Source organism: Spermophilus citellus (genome assembly GCF_964194105.1).
Source record: "Spermophilus citellus genome assembly, chromosome: 1".
NCBI classification, from domain to species: Eukaryota; Metazoa; Chordata; class Mammalia; order Rodentia; family Sciuridae; genus Spermophilus; species Spermophilus citellus.
Genome location: NC_138182.1, coordinates 38327816 through 38351339, shown reverse-complemented (window position 1 = coordinate 38351339; position 23524 = coordinate 38327816). Strand labels below are relative to the sequence as shown.

The 23524-nt window shown below is 37.1% G+C and overlaps 1 long non-coding RNA gene across 1 annotated transcript in view; it reads left to right on the top strand.

Annotated features, from left to right (window-relative positions):
* LOC308651881 overlaps positions 1-23524 on the top strand; it is a 119822-nt gene that overhangs the window by 41719 nt on the left and 54579 nt on the right. The gene's annotated exons all lie outside the window — the stretch shown is intronic.

Genomic DNA, 23524 nt, shown 5'->3' with positions numbered 1-23524 from the left:
GGGATTGGGATTGAGATTGCACATAAGCTGAAAGAAATTGCTATTTTGTGGGAAAGAAAAATGAGATGTCAGAGTTAGAGAAAAATCCAAAACAATAATAAAGAATGGAAATATAGAGAACTAAAGAATTTAGTATCATCAGTATTCAGTGAGCCTCCACAGCATCCATATATTAGTACCTAGAATGTTAAAAATAACATTTAGAAGATTAACTCATAGCCCTTACCAGTACTGGTATAAAGTATGTTTTATCTCAAAATTTGCCAATTTCTTAGCTTTTATTATTCCTTAATGTCCTAGAGAGGTATGGATGAGATATGATCTGTAAAGAAGTCTGAGAGCAAAAAGAATTGTGTGACATCACCAAAAGTGTGCAAGAAGAGAAGAAGGGAGTCTAGACTTATGATGGACTTTACTCCACTTATGGTGGAGAAGCCCAGCTCATCAATACCATTCACTGAAAAGCACAAGGGTCAACACCAAGGATATCCACTGGCTCATGGAAGGGGCATTCCAGGACCCCATTGAAGGTGAACACAAGGAGGCCATGTCAGGTCAGATGACTGATGGATGACTGTCAGGCTCTTGGAACTGACCAACTGAAACTTGTGTTTTGGACAAAACCTTATGTTGAGGATAGAATGTATCTAAAACTCAGATGGTGAAGCAAAGAAAAAGAGAAAGTATAGACAATAGACAGTATGAGGCCATGCTTTTTAAATCCCTCCGGATATAAAAGCTGTTTAAAATAACGACAGATAGAAAAGTTTGTTGCAGAATTAGGCCCTCACTACCAACCTGAAAGTGTAAGAGCACACATCTCACATTGCTCATTTAACTTGAGCAATGGGGGAAGGATAATGATTAGACCCCATATAAAGTTATTATAAGAAAAAGGGGCTACGTGCAATCGTACATGCTTGTAATTTCAGTGGCTCAGGAGACTGAGGCAGGAGGATTGCAAGTTCAAAGCCAGCCTCAGCAACTTAGTGAGGCCCTAAGAAACTCAGCAAGACCCTGTCTCTAAATAAAATACAAAAAAATAGAGGGTGGGGGTGGTGCTGGGCATGTAGCTCAGTGGTTAAGTGGGTTCAATCCCCAGCATCGGAGGAGGAGGAGGAGGAGGAGGAGGAGGAGGAGGAGGAGGGAAATAAAAAGAAAAAATTAATAGAACAGTGTCTTTACAGACAATGAGAGCGCCCCAGCAAAAGATTGCAAGGCAGACATAAACTGTAACCCAACATTTATAAAATGGGCTGAAAGAAATTAAGAAGCATGTAATATATCTGGAATAATAGATATGGAAGAAAATAACAGATAATTGATATTGATGATAATAGCAACACAAATAAGAATTAGAAAAACTCAGAAATGAGGTGATTGAAGAAAAGAATCCAAAAGAGGGAAGATAGAAATCAAAGAATTGGAAATTCAACTTTTTACATATCAGGTTCAGTGTTGAAATCTGAGCTAAAAGAAAACTAAGAGCAACTAAATGAATCGGATAACACTTAAGAGAAACAGAAGAAAAAAACATCAAAATATAAAGAGGACAAAGAAATGTAAAGGATTGGAGAAAAGATGATGTCTATAAAATCAGGCAAGAAAAATCCAACACATATATAATAAGAGTCCCCAAAGAGAGAACCAAAGCAAGCAGTGGATAGAAAAAATGGTCAAAATTATAATTCAAGAAAAAAATTCTTGACTTGAAGCAACTTATTGGAAGGTAATAATACTGTAAACCTGGGAAAAATTACTCAAGACTTACTCCATTAAAATTATGGGTTTTAAAGAAAAGGGAGCAATCCTTTGGTCATCTAAACAAAGAGATGAAGTCATTGATAAAGGAAAGGAAATCTGGATGTCCAGACTTTTCAGATCTGTTTCAGCAGACTATGCAGTAATACATTTAAAAGAGTCAAGAGTTGAAATATGAGCCAAAGATATCATACCTTGTCAAACATATTTAATTATAAAGGTCAAGGACAAACTGTGAGGATTATGCAAAACTACTTGTGATGTGGTTCTTCTGAGGCTTCATGAAGACACAATTGAAAAACAAGCATCAGGTAAATAAAACAATTAGTGGGACTGGATTGAGAGCAACGAATGTATAGTAATGTGTTGAATTAATATTATATAATGCTATGAGAGAGACTTTATAGTATATCATGGCTATATGTTCTGACAATGTAGATAGATCAATTATAAGAGATTTGGGGGATAACCAGGGAAAATTTTAGTATAAGTAAAATAAGTTCTTTTATTGCCTTATAGGTAAAAACTAGGAACAAAAAAGGGTATTTCAAGTTAAATACTAGATAAAAGGAGAGAATGGGAGGAGTGTTTACCAGCTAATTTCAATCATGTGTATAGTTGAATGATAGCTAGTAGAGAGAGAGAGAGAGAGAGAGAGAGAGAGAGAGAGAAACAGATGGTGTTAGTAGATAAAGTAACCAGAAAAATATAAACCTTCCAAAATATCAAATATATGCCAAAGAAATGGGTGAGTACAAAATAGGCCTTGTATTTAATATGTGAGGACACACACATACACACGCACAAACACACAAAATAACAGATTGCAGCTAAATATGTGGAATATATTAGTCAATGCAAATGGGTGTAACTTACTTATTAAAATAAAAATGATATTACTTAACAAAGCAAAATGTAACACTGTGTGTTACAGGAGATAAATACAGATAATACAGGAGATAAACTTTTACATAGATGTTCAGAAGGTGAACAAAGATAAAAGAAAAAGGAAGGCTTGCTAGCTAAGATATTTGACAAGGTAGATTTTAGCTCTAAAAGCATTGAAAGAGAAAAAGAAGATCTTGTGATATAAAAGGTTGCAATCCACAGTTTAAATACAAGTTATGAATGTTTATATTTGCAATAACATAGCAATAGGGAGACCGGTAAAAATATGCCAGGAAAAAGTGTTTTAAGCACACTTCCCAATCTCAGATTAAGTGGATAAAAATGTTATTATGGTTATAGAAGATCTAAATGACATAATCATTAAGATATCTCATACATAAATATTCAATTCTGAACATAGATAAGAGAGAATAAATTTTGTTTTCAAATGCATGTGGAACATTTATTAAAGTTTACTGTGTCTAGCTGAGTGTCCTGGCACACACCTGTAATCTTAGCTAGTTGGGAGGCTAAGCTAGGAGGAGTTCAAGTTTGAGGCCAGTCTGGGCAATATAACGAGGCCCTGTTTCAAAATAAAATTTTAAAAAGGCTTGGGGATGTATCTCTGTGTTAAAGCGCCTCTGGGTTCAATTCCCAGTACTGGGGGAAAAAAAAAGGTTTATGATGTCTAAACAACAAAGAAGGTATCAAACAAAGAGAAGAAAAACTTTAAGTAATATTTTTAATTATGGTGCAATAAAATAGAAATTAGCAAAACAACTATAATTAATGGTATTAATTAACTTTCAGGCTAAAGAAGCTATCAAAATAACTTTCATAATCTTCAAAAAGCCTATAATGATAAACAATGAAAAGATAAATAAATAAAAAGCTCACTTAACAATACTAGTAATAATAACAATAAAAGGGGGAGGATTAATAAAGAGAAAATCAGAGCTGGACACCATGGTAGACACCTGTAATCCCAATGACTTGGGAGGATGAAGCAAGTGGATTGGAAGTTCTAGTTGATATCCTGGGCAACATAGTGGGACTCTTTCTCCACAAAATAAAACTAGCAAACAAAAACCCCAATAAAGATATAAGCAGAAATTAATGAGAAAGAAGCAAGAAAAATGTGGAACAGCTAAATAACAACAAAAAACTTGCCATTTATAAAGCCAACAAAATAGCAAACCATTAGATGAGATAATTAAGAAAGAAATGCAAAAAAAAAAAAAAAGCAGAAATACACAAAATTACAAATGGCAGAGTGGAGAAAATTATGAAATAGAGAAAACTGGACAGAAGATGACAGTTTGATTAGCAATAAAAATTGGAAAGGAAGCAAAATTATTTTTAGATTTTATTGAATGAATATCTGGAAATAGCAAATGTATCAATTAAAAAACTAATTAATAAAAGAATATCATAGAGTATTAGGATATAAAATCAGCATATGAAAAGAAGTCTTTATGCATAAAAGTAAAAACTATTTTACAGATAGAATGGAAAGGAAGATTCCACCTTTAATAGCCAATAAAATAGAATGTAATTGAAAAAATGAATTAAAAGAAAATACGTATGTGTATATTTAACAAGGCCTGGAATAAAAATCTGTATGAGGAAAACTATAAACATTCCCCCAAACTGCAAAAGTAAACTTGAACAGATGGAAAGGCATACTATGTTCTTGGATAGGAAAATTCAACATAATAAAGTTGTCAATCCTTCTTAAATTAGTTTATAAATGTATTGTAATCCCAATAAAAATGTCATCAGGTTTTTAATTTTTTTATAATCAATTAAACAAGTTAACTAAAAAGTTTATTTGGAAAAACAAGAAAGAATAGTCAAATAAAGAAAATAGAGAATGGATTAGCTAGCTTATGTTTATACAGCTATATAATTGAAAGAAGGTGGTTCCTGTTCATGAATAAAGGGACCAGTGGATCAGAAATAGATTTAATTGTATATGAAAATCAGTGGGGAGAAATGATAGACTTTTAAAACATGTTGGAAAATCTGCGTGGCCTTATACAAAGATAATATTGGATTCATTCCTCACACTGCTCATCGAAATAAACTTTAAATGTATTAGAGATTTAAAAGACACCCTACAAGTACCAGAAGAAACCATGGTGGAGAACTTTCCTCTGATTCAGAATTCAGAAGCAATAAAGGATGGACACTCCCAATAACATAAATGCAAATGTTATATGACAGGAAAAAAAATCTACGTTAGGAAAAACAAAAAGACAAAAGACAAGCATGGAGGACATATTTACAATTTGCTTGAGGACAAAGGGTTATGGAAATGGAGTAACTAAAACAGAGAGGTAAAATATTAATGATCCTATGGAAAAATCAGGTAGAGATAGACAGTTCTCAAAAATGAGATGTGAATATCCTTGATCAAATGAACCAGTATATAATCTCATGCACAGGAAAAGAAATGTATGTTGAAATTATACTGTGACAAGAATTAACTATCAGACTGATGAAAAACCAAGTTTACAGGCATATTCTGAGTGTCATTCAGAGCTGGAATTTTGGCATAGGGAAAGGAAATTGAAATATAAGATGAAGGAGGTGAAGTGAAAACACAGTTGTCTACATTAGAATTGATTTTATCTCAATTCCCAACATGCTCAAAAAATACTACCATGTTTTCAGTGCATAGAAATAAAATCAACCATCAATCCAGTAAAAAGGAGTAGCTGTGGGATTTAGATTGTGTTCTTTAAATGCTGTGTCCCAAGAAAAGGAACTAGGACTGGAGATTTTAAATGGCTTAGTCTAGCTGCAGGACAGAAAACGTACAAGGTTAATCTGGAACATCTTGTCATAACAGAAAACAAGAAAGGTCAGGGAAGTGATATGAATTCTAGAGTCTGCAGGAGAGGAACTGTTTTGAAGTTGTTCCTACCAGCTTTTTTTTTTTTGTAGGGCTGGGGATTGAACCCAGGGCCTTGTGCATGCGAGGCAAGCACTCTACCAGCTGAACTATATTCCCAGTTCCCAATGGCTAAATTTTAAGCAATAAACTTGGAAAAAAATGTCAATGAATTGCAACACATCAATTTATTTGTATCCATGATTTCTAATGGTATAAAACCATCATATTGGTCATCTTTGAATGACTTAGGGAATCAACTTATTATTTGAGGAGTGATAAATAAAAAAAATTGTCAAGTATTTATACTGATGATTGCTTTTCTATACTAAAAGTACTTCAGGTGAAAGGGAAATTTCTCTTAAAGATGGAGTTCAGGTAATTCATTGGAAAGACACAAGACAATTTAAGTTTCATAATTTCGCAACCCTTAATGAATGGATGTAGTCAGTGATCATCAGTGGTTGCTAATGTTGCCAAAAAAGAAATAATTAGAATATGTCTTTCTCAGTTGAAGTTCTCATTACCACTGTGAAGCATTATTACCAAGAAATCAATCCCAGGGGCTGGGGATGTGGCTCAAGCGGTAGCGCGCTCGACTGGCATGCGTGCGGCCCGGGTTCAATCCTCAGCACCACATACCAACAAAGATGTTGTGTCCGCCGAGAACTAAAAAATAAATATTAAAAAAAAAATTTTCTCTCTCTCTCTCTCTCCCCTCTCTCACTCTCTCTTTAAAAAAAAAAAAAAAAGAAATCAATCCCAAATCCCATTAAATCTCAATCTAATTGCTATTTTGCAGGATCACAAGAAACAGCAAAACATGATAAATGGCACGAAGAAAATGCAGTCAGCAAATCTAGGCTTGTAGAAAACCTGATTTGTACAGGAAAAGCAATCCAGTATTTGTAGCAACAACAAAATTGGCAAAGGAAAAAAGGAGAGGAAGATCTTATAAGTTAAAAACAAAAAAAGCTAGAAAACGTTAACCATTAACAATGTATAGAAGTTATTTAAATCTTAACCAAATCAAAAATAATCCTCTAAATGCTAATAAAATATGTGATACTATTAAATAATTATATTTTAAAAATTGTAGGTATAACAACAATATTGTGTTTTTTTGTTTTAAACAATAATTTTTATCTCTTATCTATGAATCCATAGAAATATTTATAGGCAAAATATGTTTCTTTGGTTGTACTTGAAATAGCAAGGAAATGGCATTGGGTACAAAATTGACAGTGAATTGATAGTTGTTGAAACTGAATATTGGATAAATGAGGGTTTATTATGCTCTTCTAAATTGAGATTCATTCGAACTTTCTGTGATAAGTAGCTTTAGAAACATTAGGGAATGCCTCTTTGACAGCCCTGCTAAGACTTAGGGTGTAGAAGGCGCTAATCAACATGGTAGTGTAAAACATCCCATCCCTTCTACATTTCTCTGGCACATTTTGAGTTGGTTATTTAGAGAAACCACAGAACTCTGCAGTTTGAAATGGCTCTGAAAAGCTGTCCTTCTCTAAAGAGTTTATATCAAATCCTGCATTCGTAAAGGAAACCTCTGCTCTGGGTGAAGCCTTTTTGATCTGATCCCCTACCACTCCTGCTTTCTACCTCAGAAAGACCTTTTCCCAGAAAGAAGAGTTTGGGAGTCTGACATCTAACCAGCCAGAAATGACAGGTGGCTGTTCCTTGTGATGAGCTCTGTACAAGACAGCTCTTGCTGCTGTGAGCCTTCTTCCCCACTCCCTTACCAAGAGGATGTGTAAGGTCTTGGTTCCCCTGGGGTTTGGGAGTAATCCACTTTCCTCCATGTGATGCTCCCTATATAACAATAAGTAGATATTATTATCTTTTGTTAATTGACTATCAGTTTTTCAGAGGCTCAATCATTGAACCTTTGAGGAGGGAAGCAAAACTTCCTTTAGCCCTTTACACCAAGCGTAGGAGAACTTCTTCAAAATGCTTTTGGGCATCACTAACATTCAAAACACACTGTGCCAAACACTTTTCCTCTTGTTGGACAAATCATTTGTATTTTAAAAGTAATTCAATTTAGATGCTATTTAGTGCATTTGAATAATATTGTTTTAGAACTATTTGGTGTCCAAAAACAAAAACAACACCAAACCCCAAACCAAAACCCAAACAAATGCTGGTCTGTTGTGTTCTATTTAAAATGTGAAGCTGTCATTTTACCAAATCAACAACAACTGCCACTTAAAGAATAGTCTCATTTATTGATTACTGCACAGGAAACCACCTGAAAACTTAGTGGCTTGAAATACTCATCCTCCTCAACTGGATGGTGCTTCTGTTCTTTCTCTGCATTTCTCCTGGAGTTCTAGAAAGTGGAGAAGGCTACAGCTAAACGTCTCAGGACTTGGAGCTCCCTTCTGTGGCTTGTTTCTCCGTTGGTAGCTCAGCTTCCAGAGTCTCGCCCCATGACCCCTCTCTCCATCTGAGTGTCCTAGGATTCTTACATGGTCACTCGAGACTTAGGGAAGGAAGCAGACACTGCCAGCCTTCTTAATGCCTGGGCTCTAAAGTCTTGGAACATTCTTCTCCATTCTCTTGGTCAAAGCTCCACAGGGCCAGTCAAGATTCAGGAGGAAGGGAAATATACCCTATCTCTCTCTCTTTTGGGGGGTGGTGGTGGTGGTACTAGGGATTGAACTCAGAGCATTTGACCACTGAGCCACATCCCTAGCTCTTTTTTTGTATTTTATTTAGAGACAGGTTCTCACTGAATTGTTTAGCACCTTCCTGTTTGCTGAGGCTGGCTTTGAACTTGCCATCTTCCAGCCTCAGCCTCCCAAGCTGCTGGGACTGCAGGCACGTGATACTCCATCTCTTGATGAGAGGAGTATCGTGAGCATACTGGGAAGGGTAAGATTGTTTGGGGCCATCTTTGGAATTGGCTATCACAGTCAGTGATTGAAATACTAATAATACTAAATTACTTGTGCAAATAATCAGAAGGATGGCTACTTATCATAGCCATCCTCCTGTCAGCTTGGGATGGGGTTTGGGGGGTGGTTTATAAGTATAACACACACATAATATACACATCTTTCTTTCTGATACAACATATAATATAGACATAATCTAATTATGTCTATCCATGCATCCATGCTATTGTTTGGAGGTCTGAAATGTCTCCCCAAAGACCACAGTAAAAGTTTGGACCTAGTTTTGAGCTATTGGGGGTGGTGGAAATTTTCAGAGGTACAGCCTAGTGGGAGATTTTAGGTTTTTGAGGGTGTACCCTTGAAGGGATTGTGGGATTCTGGTCTTTTTCTCTCTTTTCCTGTCCTGGCCATGAGGTAAGCATATTTTTGTTCCACCTCACACTCCCCACGCTGATGTGTTGCCTTGCCACAGGCCCAAATGCAACAGGGCCAATCCACTGAGGCCTGACACTTCCCAAACTGTCAGCCCAAATAAACCTTTTTTCTTTTTAAAGGTTGATCTGTTACAGTAACAGAAAGCTTACCAACACTATCTACCTACCCACCTTTTGTCTTTCTATCTATCTATTGAATCATCAACTCTAACACAATAAGTATGTTTTGATGCCAACTCAGCCAGGTCAGCTTATATGATTGACTTATACTGCTGTTTTTGATTGAAAGAAAAAAAATTATCTTGTATAGAAAACATGTGTAAGGAGCTGACTAGGGGCTAATCTTTACAACTATTCAACCCACTACATAGCTTACAAACATGGAGCAGTTTCTAAATTAACCACTGTCTCATGGCTGACTTTATATATAAATTTTCCTGGGGGAAAATACTTCATCTTTGCTTTCATCATTTCTTCTCTGACTTGCCTTTTCAGTTGTTGGGAGGGGGGAGTATGTTTTTAAACTCATTAAATGCAAGGAAACAATGGATGCCTTTCTCAGCTACTTGCTAAAGGTCATATGAACAATGAGCCTGGGCAGAGTAGCTCAAACTAGACATGCAAGCGCCTGCATAAAAGAACACATTTAGCACATTGTCTGTCAGAGTTAACTCTTTGCTTATATAAGAAAAGGGAGTCTATTTTCCTATCTTCAGGTGGTTTTAAACTGAATTTGCAGTTGGTAGAAAATAGGAATCACTGCTCTGTTAGTGTTGGGAACTCTGGAAAGATCCAGAGTATGGAAAGAAGGATGCTCAAGAAATAGGTCAGGGATTTTCCTCTCAGGTCTCAGGACAATAAGCAGAGCAAAACTGCAGGAAAACCTTTCAAAGCCTCTAATACTATAAAGATTAAGTTCCTCCAAAGCCAGCTGGAAGGAAAATAATCATACACTATGAATAAACAGAGATAAATATAAATAAATATGCAGTTCGAAATAGTCTTTCCCCATGGGATTAATAATTTTTATTAAAAATTAATTTAAATATCAAATTCCTTCAATGATTTTTTTTATCCCAAAATTTAGTACTCATGCTTTGTTGGGGCCTGGACACTTGCCTTACTTTTGGGTAACATAGTACTGGCTCAGTGCCATCTTCTCAGGCAGTCCAAATAATCACTTGTCAGGAAACCTGGTGGGATGATCTGCTCACCGATGTAGTTTATTGGCTGATACTTTTATGCTGATCTAAGAGTACTGTTTACTTTGGGTTGTAATATAGATGCTTTTGGGAGAAACTGGTGAGTTAGGTCATCCTCAGATTGATGGAAAATATTTTATTCGAACAGACCTAGTTGTACATGGAAGGATTATAATACCTCATGGATCATCTCAGACAAAAACTTGATCTTCAACGCCACTATTTCCAGCAGAAAACATAAAAATACTTAATCCACTCATTACAATGTAGTTTTCTAAAATTATAAAATCCTGTTTTGTCATTGCCAGATATAAACAAGAAGGGTCGTTGTCATAGGCCAGCTATAAGAAACTCTTCTGTAACATAACACCACTAATAGATTTAAACAAACACTTACCACAGCTTTGTGAAAAGTGGGTTTGCTTCACCAGTAAGGGATACAAGAAAATCCAAGCCCTCTGACCCGCACGTGAGACACACACATGAGAAGAAATAATAATAAACATTTTTAATGATCCAGCATGTCTTTTCTCGCAGGATGGAACAAGAGATTCAATATGCATTGTGCATAAATAATGTCTGAAAGGCTGAGAACTTGCGCAATCTGAATTAAATTCTGTGAAACCAGTGAATGGAATTGATGATTTCATGTTGAACGCAAAAGTCTTTTTTTTTTCTGCTTATGGTCTTTCTTTCCTCCCTTTTTTCCTTCCCTTCCTCCCTGTCTTTGCACCCCTCCTCCCTACTTCTAAAAGAAGAGAACACTGTTCTCAGAACTCTCTCAGGCTTTCTTAATTGAAAGCAATGATTCTGAGTCACTCCTTTATATTAAGTGAAACACTTTTGCATGAATCTCCAGGGATAAAGTGATTAGCCCAGCAAGAAGCCAGCGGACTCCGGTTATCCCTGCAAGTAGTGGAAAGAATTAAATACAATTTTGCAAAGATAACACTGAAAGAATGGTATTTTCTTTCAAAACATGTCCCTCTCTGAAACATCAGTGCAGACATATGTCAAGATAGAAACTGGATCATATTTCTAACAGTTGAAGACTCAGATTTCATCAAACAGGACTGTTTGTTCTCATGCCCAAACTGTATCCTACACTGTCCCGTTGTCTGGACTATAATGGAATATAACATTAACTTAGGACAGTGGAGGTTGAGTTGGTGCCAACCTTGCTAATGAACATGTGGTTTCAATAATAATGTGGCTACTTGCACATTAGGTGGCAAGGTGCCAGTTACTTAATGTCAAAGGGGTAACTGATGTAAAAAGTACCATCTCTTGATATGATTGCATCTCCAAAAATGCTCTGGGCCCTGATTAAGACTCAGTAAAACAGGGGGTATCATTCAGCATCAGGGAATTGAAGGCACTGACAGTTGAGCCTGGGGCCTGCAGATACCATGCACACACTCTGCAAACTTGAAGCATCCTGGTCTTGATAATGAAATGGCTAACCTAACACTGCAGTGAGGAGAAAGGGTCTGGCTCAGGAGGGTGTGGGTAGGGGGAGGATTAGGATCATTCTCTGCTTCAAGTTCCTGGTGCGCTGGACTTGGACTTGAGGGTCTGAAAGCTAGAAGACAGTGAAATGAATTACAGTTTAATGATATTCCCACTACATGGACAAAATGGATTCAATTACATAATGGTAGCATTAAATGTTATTAAGAAGGGATCCAAAGTCTTGAGGCCAGACTTTCACAAAAATCATGATAAGCTGCTTAAAACAGCTGAAATAGCACATTTATAGGCTTTCAAGCTCTTGCTATGTTGAAGGGGGAAAGACTTGGTTATATTTACTCAAACATTTTGCAGTGCTGGCCTGTAATCAGGAGCTTAATACATGAAGAGGGAGTGTCGTGTTTGATTTAATGATTATATCTTAAGGTGCATTTCTTTTTTCCCAGAGAACTTTTGTGAAGTGTTGCACTGGATGGTTAATCTGAAGCCTTGATGACCTAGGTAGCTGAGTAGGACCATGATTTTTTTTTTTCCTGGGGGCAGAACCCCTTCTGTAGGGTGGCCAGGTTTCTAGAGGATAGACTGTTTTTCTTAAATTCTGTCTTTTCCTTTGTGTAACAGATCTTTAATTTTTGTTTTAAGTTTGTTTGCTGTAGAACCCAATTGTCCTGGTACACCATTTTGACAAATGTGTAGTTGTGTATCCACTACCACCATCAACACACTGAGGGTTCCCACACTTAAAAGGAACCACTCATGCTGCCCACTTGTAGTCCATCTTCTCACCTCCAGGCAATTGCCAATCTGTTCTCCAGCCTTAGAGTTTTGCAGTTTCCTGAATATCATATAAAGGATATCAGGTGTCTTGCTTTTCACTTGGTGTTTCAGTCTGCTTTTTCACTGCTATGACTAAAAGGCCTGACCAGAACAAATGTAGAGGAGGAAGAGTTTATTTGAGGGTTCTCAGTTTCAGAGGTCTCAGTCTGTAGACAGCAGGCTCCATTCCTCAGGGCTCCAGGTGAGGCAAGGCATCATGGTGGAAGAGTATGGCCGAGGGAATCAGCTCACATGGTGATCAGGAAGCAGAGAGAGAGCTCCACTTGCCAGATACAAAATATACAGCCTAAAGCCATGCCCCCAATGCCCCGCCTCCTCCAGCCACACCCCATTTGCCTTCAGTTACCACTCAATTAATCCTATTAGGTGATTAATTCACTGATTGAGTTATGACTCTTGTGACCCAATCATTTCTTCTCTGCACCTTCTTTCATTGTCTCACACATGAGTTTTTTGGGGACACCTTGCATCCAAACCATAACACATGACAAAATGAGATTTGTTCATGATGTGTTCCTGTATCAGTAATTTATTCCTTTTTTTTTGTTTTGTTTTGTTTTGAGTAGTGTTCCATTATACGGATGTACCACATTTGTTTATCCAAGTTCATTCACCCTTGGAGGGACATTTGGACATTGGTATTACCAGTTTTGGGTGATTATCAGTTAAGCATTGGTAAACATTTGCCTAGGCTTTTGTGTGGACATAGGTTACTTTTATTGGGTAGAATTCTGAAAGTGAGGTGACTGATAAGTATGAGTTTAAGATTACAAGAAATGACTACCCCGATTTACAAAGGAGATGTACCATTTTGTATTCTTACCAGCAATGTGTGAGTTTTCCAGTTGCTCTGCTTTGTTACCAACTCTTGCTATTGTTAAGTTTAAAAAATTTTTTTAAAATCATTTTAGTAGATAAGTAGTGGTACTTATAGTGGTTTTAATTTGTATTTTAATTGCACCTGAATATGTGTATATGCGTGTGTGTGCATATATATGTGTATATACATATATATTTATAGAAAAAAACAACACACATACACACATATAGTTTGCATATAGTTTATAGTATAGTTTCTATAGTATACATTTTCTATCCCTTTACTATAAACCTATGTATTTATATTTAATGTTGTTATTGATAACATTTTTTAGATGGATTAAAATCTGCCAGCTCTCTTGCTATTTTCAATTTGTTCTGTTTTTTTTCCTCTTTTTGCCTTTTGAAGGGATAATTTAAATTTTTATCATTTTGTTTTATGACTTTTATTATTATCTTTTACAACCTCATTGAGATATGATTGGCATACAAAAAGCTGTCTATATTCAAGGTATACAACTTGATGAGCTCAGAAATGAGCAAGCCTCATGAACATCACTATAATCTATGTCATAAACTTTATATGACCTCCAGATGTTCCCCTGTCCTTTTTATTTAATGTTACTATTATCATTATTATTTGTGATGAGAACTCTTAATACCCTTTTCAGAATATTTTCACATTTGTCATACAGCAATAGTATAGACCTTACAATGGGTCTCTAATATTATTCATCTTATGTAATCAACACTTTGACCTTTTGACTAATACCTCCTGATTCTTCCTCTCTACAACTCCAAGCAATTGCTATTCCCTTCTTTGCTATGAGGTGGGCTATTTTAGATTCATCATGTAAGTAATATCTCATAACATTTTTCCTTCTGTGTCTGACTTATTTCACTTAGCTTAATGTCTTCCAGGTTCATCCATGTTACTGCAAATAGTAGGATTTCCTTCTTAAAGGTTGGATGCTCTGTCATTGTATGGATATACCATGTTTTCTTTATCCATTCATCTTCAGTGGGCTTTTAGGTTGCTTCTGTGCCTTGGTTATTGTGAATAATGGGACTATAGGTATATGGAAGTTCAGCTATCTCTTCAAGATAATATCGGATTGTTATTTAATCTGTTTTAATTTTATTTTTAGTGGCTGCCCTAGAGTTGTAATCTTCATTTTTATTTAATCCAATTACTTTCAAATAATACTGTATCCCTTCACTATGTTATGTAAGGACCTTTCCAAAATAGTCTTAATTCCTTTATCCTATACCTGGGCTATACATTTCAATTCTCTCTCTCTCTCTCTCTCTTTGACACAAAGTCTTGCTATGACATTACCCAGGCTGGTCTCAAATTTCTGGGCTCAAGTGATCCTCCTGTTTCAGCCTCCCCAGTAGCTGGGACTACAGGTGTAGCTACATGCCTAGCTACACAATTTAATTTTACATATGTTATAATCAGAAAATTTCTACTGTTTTTCCTTTGCAGAATTATGTATCTTTTAGAGCACTTAGGAGAAAGAAAATAAATTTTATAAACCTTTATTCTTTTCTTCTCTAGCAATTCTTCATTTCTTGGTAAATTGTTATCTGGCATTCTATTCCTCTGCTTAGATAACTCCTTGAGTATCCTTATAGTATAAGTCTTTTGGCAATTAACTCTATTCTGTTTGCTTGGTTTTTTAAAAGCATTTCTCTTTCATTTAAAAATTTTATTTGGCTGACCAAAAAATATCTTTAATAACTATCACTTAATTTTCTTTTATTTTGACTATCATGATTATGGTGAGAAGGTTGTTTTTATCTTTATTCCTCTGCATGTAATGTGTCTTTCATTTAATTTTGTTTTAAATAAACTTTATATTTAGAATTGTTTTAGTTTACAGAAAAAATGCAATTCCAATATACCCTATACCCCATTATTAATATCTCAACTTAGTAGTGTACACTTGCTGTTATTATGAACCAGTATTAATAAATTGCTATTAATGAAAGTCCATACTTGATTGAGACCTCCATAGTTTTTACTTGATATCCTTTTTGTGTTCTAGGATGCTGTCTAAATACCTCCTTATATTTAGTCATATTTAGTCTTTTTCGGCTCCTCTTGATACTGACAGTTTTTCTCATTCTCTTTGTTTTTGACAATCTTAGTAGGGTTGAAGTGTTCTGGTCAGGTGTTTTGTAACTTGTCCCTCAGGCTGGATTCATCTGATGCTCCTCTCATGATTGGACTGGGGTTGTGGGGTTTGGGGATAAAAGTCACAGAGGCTGAATGTCATTTGCCTAACAACATGATGGTTCACAACATCTTGGAGACATACTGTCAACATCACGTTTACTCTCAATGTTGACCTTAACCACCTTGCTAGGCAGTGTTGGACAGGTCTCTACTGTAAAATTACTCCTGACCTTCTCTTTTGTATTCTTTGGAAAGATGTCGGTATGCACAGCCCATGCATAACAACTACAAAGTATTGTTTCTTCTTCTTACCCATATAGTTGCTATATAAATTATTTGAAATTTTTCAGCAAGGAAGATCTGTCTTTTCTTTCCAAGTTATTTATTCAGTCATTTAGTTATGTTGATATTTATTTATTTTTGGCTACCTTCAAATTTTTTCTTTTTTTTCCTCCTTTTTTTTAAAGCAATTTGGATATGTCTAGTGTTGGTTTTCTGTTTTTGTTTGTTTGTTTGTTTTGTATTGCATGGATCCTCTTCAGTGTTCTTTGTGTTACTGGATCCTAGGGTTAGTGTTGGTTGTTGATTTTAGAAAATTGTTGGCTTTGTACTTTTCTGCCTCTTCCTGTAGAAATCCAATTAAAAGTATCTTTTAAAAAAATTTAGTTGCAGATGGACAAATACCTTTATTTTATTTGTTTTTATGTGGCACTGAGGATCGAACTCAGTACCTCACCTGTACTAGGCAAGTACTCTAACACCAAGCCAAAATCCTGTCCCTAAAAGTATCTTTGATATACATAATTATCCTGCATACCTTGCATATTCTATTCTGCTTTTTCTTTCCACTATTTCTTTTTCTTTTTGAATTCCAGTTTGGGTAAGTTATATCAATCTATATTCAGGTTTACTGTTTTTTTTCTCTTGACTGTCATAAAGCTACTTATAGTCCACTCAAAAGTATACTTCATCTCTGTTACTGTAACTTTTTATTATTCTAGCCTTTCTACTTGAATCTACCTTGGAGTTTCTGTCTCTGCTGAAATCACTCTTTTGATATTACACATTGTCTCCCTTTCCTATTTAGAGCCTTTGACATATTCATTATAATTATTTTAAATTTTTATAATTATTTTAAATTTCTTAACACATATGTTCCTATCTGGCTCTGGTTCTATCAATCTACTCTTGATGTTGTGTTGTTTCCCTGCCACATTTTTTGTGTACTGTGCAGTTTTGTTTTGTTTTTTTTTCTGGTTGAATCTGGATACCTGTAGAACAGTACACAGGAAGGGAAGTGGGTTTCATACCTGGAAGTGAGCACACTTCTTCTGCTAGGAGTTTTTTGTGGATTATTGAGCCAGCCTTGTTAGGAGTTGAGCTGAATAGGGGATGGTTTCTGCTCTGGTTGCCCACAATGCATCATAGGCTTCAGGTTCCTTTTGTGGTACTTAATTTTTAGGGCAAGGATTGGTTTGCAGAAGGCCTTTTCTTAATGTGCATCCTCAGCTTCAGGGCTCTCTTTTACACAGTGCTTCAGAGAGGGTCTCTTTCCATGCTCATAGAATTCTCTCAGCACTGTCGCTTGTCACTTCATGCTTGTCAGAGTGCCAATGTGGGGTCGGGAGTACATTCTTTGTTCTTTTTATTCATGCTATTTTGGGCAAGCACTATATTCTTGAAAACCCTTTTCTGCAGGTTTTTCTTATTTATTTATTTATTTATTTATTTATTTATTTATTACTTTAAAAAATAGTGTCTATTCTTTAAGGATCCAGGAAAGGAATAAAGAGATATTCTGTTGAACTTTAATCCAAAAGCATGTTTGAACACCTACCTACGATGTGCCAGTCCCAGTGCCAGAAGCTGGAGATGCAAATGTGACTATGAGCTGGCTCATCCCATTCAGATGTTTCATAGCAGAGAAACACAGACTGGTAACTGTGACAACCTAGTGCACATCAGAATGGTAGATCCTAGGCTCTTTGAAACCCAACAGAAGGCACTTTGGCTTAGTGTGGATGATGATCAAGAAATTTTTCCTGGATGAAATTCATCCAGATATGTCCCAAGGACATTTTACTCTATTACTTCAAACAAAAAAACAATGTTTGAGTTGAGACAGGAAAAGTCCTGAAGAATGGAAGTAAAAATGCAGGAGGTAAAAGAGGAAACTATGGAGAAATGCAATGTCTTCTAGAAGTCATAGCCTTACATCATTTCAGGTATTTTCATGGTGTAATTTCTAGAAAAATTGGGAATTTTAAATTCAGATAAATTTGAAATTTGACCTTCTCACTGGTAAGTTAAGGAACATTAGAGAAATTACCTCCTCAAGTTTCAGTTTTCTCATATGAAAAATTTTAAAGACATTTCCAATCTCATAAGATTATTGTGAACTCTCTGCAAAGCACCAGGCTTCTAGAAGATAATCCATAATGAATATCTCCTATGATAGTTTTTGTTTTGGAATTTGTATCCACTAAATTAAATTGTTTTCAATTCTTCAGGTACCTCAGTGATTAGCTCATCCCAGCGTCTTCTGAGGAGTCCACTTGTAAATGCAAAGTATTTGTTCTTCCTCTAGAAGTTCTTTGCAGATTAGCTGATTCTATGCTAAAGGCGAGGAAGCAACTTTCAAGTCAGACTCCCTAAAAATGTATCTAATAACTCAGACCCTGTAGTCATGTCTTCCAAGTGCCTAAATCCCAAAAGAATTTTCTCCACAAAGCATATAGGCCCCATGGAGTTCATAAGCCCTCAGTGTCTTGGCCATGTGTATTCATCTGGTGCATCCAACCACCAAACTGGAATATGATATTGTATTTTCTGAGCAGGATTAAGTGAGCACTCTTAGGTTCAGATGGCCCCTGCAATCAGGGACCAGAGGGCTGTAATTGAAATGACCCTCAGCAATCATGCCAAGAATAATGGAAACTGAGATGACTACCATGCCTTGTGGTGAGTGCCCTCCTTTGGGGATTAGCAAGATGGTCAGAAGATGAGCAGAAGGCAGCACTGGGTCTCTTAGTCCTGGTCCTTGCTTTAGCATGTAATTCAGTTTGTTTTCAGAATGGAACACCAGTGAGTACCTGAGGCAATTTCTGCCTTAGCAAACTCTATTTCGTTATCTTCACAAATGGAGACTATAGATAAGATTACATGAATTACGTAGTTGGGGAGGTTCTTCTGGGCCAGTCTTTATTTATTTGTTTATATCTTTGCTCATTTACTTATTATTTATTTATTCATTCATCAGAGATATATCCAGTACTTTACCTACCATTGACTATGCTTCAGATAAATAATTCTGGAATCTTTTTGTTCCCCAATGGAGCTTGTGATCTATTGAAGGAATATAGATACCAACCGAGTAATTACAAAGGTAAATGTATTTCAGGTAGTTCTTTGTTTCAGGTAACCTGTGTTTCAAGTTACTCTGAAAGGAAGTTATCTGACATGAGGGTTCTCGTAAGTCTTCCCTAGATGAGATAATTTTTGAACTAGGTGAGCTGGTCAGGATTGGGGAAAGGTATACAGAATGAAGTAACAGGTAAACTTCTGGTGCAGCATATAAAAGGGTCCTGGAGAGTCAGGGGTATGGTACATTTGATGGGCTAAAAAATCAGCAAGGTTGTAGTATTGAGAGTAAGGAGGAGGGTGATAACAAAATAAAGCTTGAAGAGTGAGCAGATGTGGGCCATGCGGGACCCTGTGAGGCATATAATGGGTTTGGGTTGTCATTCGACAGGCTTGGGAAAACAATGATGAGTTTTAAATAGGGTAGGTTTGGTCTAATTTGAAAAGAGCATGAAGAATTAGGTGGATGTACAAATGTCGCAAAATAAATTCTACTACTGCGTATAATTAATTATAATGTCGCAATCAAAATAGGAATAAAAAGAGAAAAGAACACAAAGTCTGCAGAGTGGAGAAGACATTGGGAGGACAGTAAGTATAATGTGGAGGGACTAGTTACAAATAAAGAAGGGTTTTTTTTTTCTTTGTAGACAAGAGAAACTTGAGTAAGTGTAAATGTCAGTGGGAAAGATCCGCTTCATGTAAAAGAGGAAAAATAATTAGCTGAATTTTCCTGAAGAGGCCAATGTAATAATGAGAGTGATGGCCTTATAAAGGAGAAAGGCTACTCTATTCTGCAGAAAGGGAAGAAAAGGGGATGGCTGGAGATGTAAAGAGTTCCCTGTGGGAGTTCTAGTCTTATGGCTTATGTTTTCCTTGTGAAGTAGGAAGTGAGGTCATTTGTTAAGAGTGAGGTGGAAGGTGGGGGATATTAAAAGGCAAATCAGAAGTGTGAGGAGCCAGTGGAAAGTTTGCAAAAATTACTAGAGAGCTCTGCAGGAGAGAGAAGCCATAGGTGCATGTAGAAATCTTGCTGAGGGGTGTTGAAGACACCTGTTTTTGATGTTCACGATTTTACAATCTGCTCTGTGTGTTACTCTCTCTGGCAATACTTGTCTGTTTGGGTTCACGCACAGGAGAAAAAGACAGTTGGGTTTAGGAAACACTAGAATTTTGTTAGCAGCTGTTGATATAAAAACAGAAAGGAAGGGAGTTCAGGACACTGGCAAATGTGATTGCCATAGGTGCATCATGCAATTCAAGCCCAGAAAGGAATCATTTGAAAGAGAAAGCACTTAGATTGGAAGAGGGTAGAAGGGTTAATGGAATGGAGGTTCCAAGGAGGTTAGAGACCACTCTGGAAAGCAATGTGGAGATTCCTCTTGCCGCAGTCTTGGCTGGGCACAAGATCACGAGCCACTCACAGCTTTGTAGATTCAAACAGCAATTCTTTATTCCCGAACTCACACCGGCCTCTACACACACGTTCTGGGGAAATCCCAGTTCTGCCGCCGCCCAGTTCACCTACTCCAAGAGGCTTTCTTCTCCAAATACTTTCTGAATCTCACGAGAACTCAACGGGAACTCAAGCAGCAGGAACGCCCTATTCCCAGCAGCAATAATCTTCAACATCCAACTTCCCTAAAACCCATATTGTCTTAAACTGGGAACGCCTTAAACTTGTCTTAAACCGGAACGCCCTAAACCCAAGGAGCGGGATACTTCCTCAAACCTGCAGGATACACCCTAATCCTGGATCCACCCTGGTCCTTGAGCAGGGTCACCTTTCTCAAACACACATGCAATGTCACAGCGAATTTCCAAGGCAAGTCCATTTAACATGGGGTACGCTGGCAAGGAAATTTCGATGCGTCATTCCTACTTGGCAATGGCCCTCAGCATCCTCTGAAAATCTGGAATGGAACCACCATTAGACCCAGCTATCCCACTCCTCAGCTTATACCCAAAGGACTTAAAATCAACATACTACAGTGACACAGCCACATCAATGTTTATAGCAGCTCAATTCACAATAACTAAACTATGGAACCAACCTAGGTGTCCTCCAATAGATGAATGGATAAGAAAAATGTGGTACATATGCACAATGATATATTACTCAGCCATAAAGAAGAATGAAATTATGGCATTTGCTGGTAAATGAATGAAATCAGAGACTATCATGCCAAGTGAAATAAGCCAATCCCCCAAAAGGTCAACTTTTCTCTCTAATATGCAGATGCTAACACACAGTAAGGTGGGGTAGGGGGATACAAGTTCATTTGATTAGACAAAGGGGAATGAAGAGAAGGGAGGGGGGACGAGAATAAGAAAGACAATAGAATGAATCGGACATAACTTTCCTTTGTTCTTATATGAATACACAATGTATTTCCACATCATGTACAACCACAAAACTGTACTCCACATATGTATAATATGTACTCTGGTGTATATCTAAAAAGAACACATTTTTAAAAACCAAAAAATAACAAAAACCCAAAAATGCTTGGATCTGAAGGGTCACAAGCAAGCTGCATGGAAAGGATTTCACTGGGACCTGATTTAGTGAGTTTGGAGATAGAGAGGGTTTGGGCGATGATCTGTTCCAGGATAGTGTTGGGAGGAGATTCTCTGTGAAGATTTTTGCATTTCTGCACAGTTTAGACTTTCCTAGCAAAGAGCACTAGCAAACTTGTTTAAAAGATGGTTGAATAACAAATATGCCTACAAGCCACAACTAATGTATTGCTCCAGAGAGATCCTCTCCCTTGGAGTCATTTGCTTACATTTCTGAGTAGTAAAAATCTACAAACCTCCCCCTCATTCCTAGTTGGGATTTGTTCACATTCCAGAGTAAAAGTCTCTCTCTCTCTCTCTCTCTCTCTCTCTCTCTCTCTCTCTCTCTCTTTCTCTCTCTTTCCAAAAGGTATGGGGACAGACAGGGCAACTGCTGTATGTAAGCTCAGAGTCTTGTAATTTGGTTTTTGCATATGCAATAGATTTTGGTATTTACATATAAAACCCCTGGATCTCCTACTTTGTGATGTCTACAAATTTATTTAAAAATTTTAGATTCAATGACACTGGAAAAATTCAGTGAGCACAAATCTGACTTGTAAACTTTGAACAATAAGTCTATAGATTTTTCTCTCTCTTACCAGGTTGAAGGAGCAAGAAAGATGGCCCATGGGACAGGCATGAAGGCATTTATAATCCGAGCAGCCCACACAGGAGAAAATGATGCTCATTCTTGAGGGGCTTGGTGGGTTACCTGAGTTGGTGAGTCTGGATGGATATGTGTGAAGCAGGGCAGCCGAGCCATGACGTTCTACCTGGTTATGCTGCAGTGACCACAACTAAGCTATTCTGCTTAGTTTAGTCTCTCCTTCTCTATTCAAGGGCACCTCTTGTCTCCACCCCTGTCTTTCTGGTATTATGGTAGTATCTGTAATATCATTTGCAGTTGGGCATAAACCAACAGAAAACCAGCCTTTCTCTACTTCTCACAGGTTCACCATGTAGCCACTCATTTACTGATCACCTCATCTGTACCAGTCCACCACTGTGAGGAGCCAAGTAGACAGGGTGGACAGAAATAGACAGACTGATTCTAACTTGAAGGTAGAGTTGAGGGGATTTGTTGAAGGGGTAGATGGAGGATATGAGCCAAAGATGTACTCAAGGCTAGGGCAAGGGGTTGCCATATGAAGATGGAATGAAGGCAGGAGAAAAAGGTTTTGAGAGGTTAATACCGGGAGACCTGTTTTTGTGCATGTTAGGTTTGATATGCTCTGAGATGTCCCATTGGCGATGTATGAATTCAAATGGAGCTTGTGGGCCTGCAGTCTAGGAGAGATCCAGGGTGCAGACTTGTCAACCAAGAGCTGGATGGCATCATCCAGGAGTTAGCACACCTAGCAAAGCGAAGAGGCATGTCCACAGGGCTACTATAAAAGGGCAAAGAGATGAGAAGAACCAGCAAAGGAGACTGAGAAAACAGCCCTGAGGAAAGCCAGGAGACTGTGTTTCCTAGAAGCCAAGTGAAGACAGTTTATAGAGCAAGAAAGAGAGATCAGTGGGTAGAATGGTACTGGTAGGTCAGGCAAGAACCAGGCTGAGCACTGACCTCTAGGCAGAGCAAAATTATTGGAGACGCTGACAAGAGCAGTTTTCATAGAGCGATGAAGGCAGAGTCTGAGAGGAGCAGGTTCAAGAGAGGATGGGAGGAAGACAGACCAGGACAAGAGAGAATCACTGTCCACATTGCAAGCCTCTAGATACATTTGGCTACTGGGCACCTGGAATTGTGAACTTTGGATTGAGATACACTGTGAGGGTAACATATACCGGGATTAGTATGAAAAAGGGTGTCAACTATCTTAAATTTTATAGCAATGTTACAATGAAGTGATACTACTTTGAATGTGTTGGGGTAAGTAAATTATATTATTAAAATTGATTTCACTAGAAAAATTAATAATAGATGTAACTCATATTACACTTCTGCTGGAAAACACAGGCATAAATAATGCTGTCAAGAAGTTTTTTTTTTTTTTTTTTTTTGGTAAGGCAAGAAGATCAGTGGATGGTAGCTGACGGGACAAGTGGGCTGAGAGATTTATTTTCTGATGTGGGAGAACTTGTAGCATGTTGATGTGTAGAAATAATAGAGTAAACATTGATACTGCAGATGGACCAGGGTCAAATGATGCCCTTGGATATGTGAAAATGTTTGGGTTCTAGTGCACAGGTGG